The following is a 622-nucleotide window of genomic DNA, read 5'->3' as shown; positions in this document are numbered from 1 at the left end:
ATCAAGCCTGAGAATCATATACATAGTTATCACTATGAGTAATCTTGTGACTATTACATAATAATCTAAGAAACATACACTATTACATAATAATCCAAGAAACATACTCACAGTGGGTCAGTCTAATATGTTGTTCACTAATACATACTCATGTTCAAAGAAGAGTCTGCAAATGGTGAATCCCACAAAATATGCTACCTAGCCAAAACAGATATTTCACTAATTTATTCATTTTCTACCTCTGTCTTAACTGACTACACTTCAAACAGTAACTCAATATAGTCTTCATCGGGTAGACTGTTATAGTCTTACTCATACTTGCATAAAACCTCCTATCGGACCCATGGCCTAGCCATGATCTTTCTATTTACTTCTCCCGTTGCATTCCATCCATCCCTCCATTTCAATATTCTTAACATTAATGCTCGAAAACCACAATGTCTCCTCCGCAAGGCCCGAAGCTTCGCACATCATGATTTGCACTCAGCAAGACCATATGACGGTATCTAACAAAATTACCCATTTTTCCCAATCCTAACTTTATCTAACCCATCGAAATTTCCCATTGTTTAAATCATACAAAATACGTATTTCACTTACATACCAACATAGAATGCACTAT

This window comes from Gossypium arboreum, chromosome 6, assembly GCF_025698485.1.
Source record: "Gossypium arboreum isolate Shixiya-1 chromosome 6, ASM2569848v2, whole genome shotgun sequence".
NCBI lineage: Eukaryota > Viridiplantae > Streptophyta > Magnoliopsida > Malvales > Malvaceae > Gossypium > Gossypium arboreum.
Note: the sequence above shows the minus strand (reverse complement) of the source record.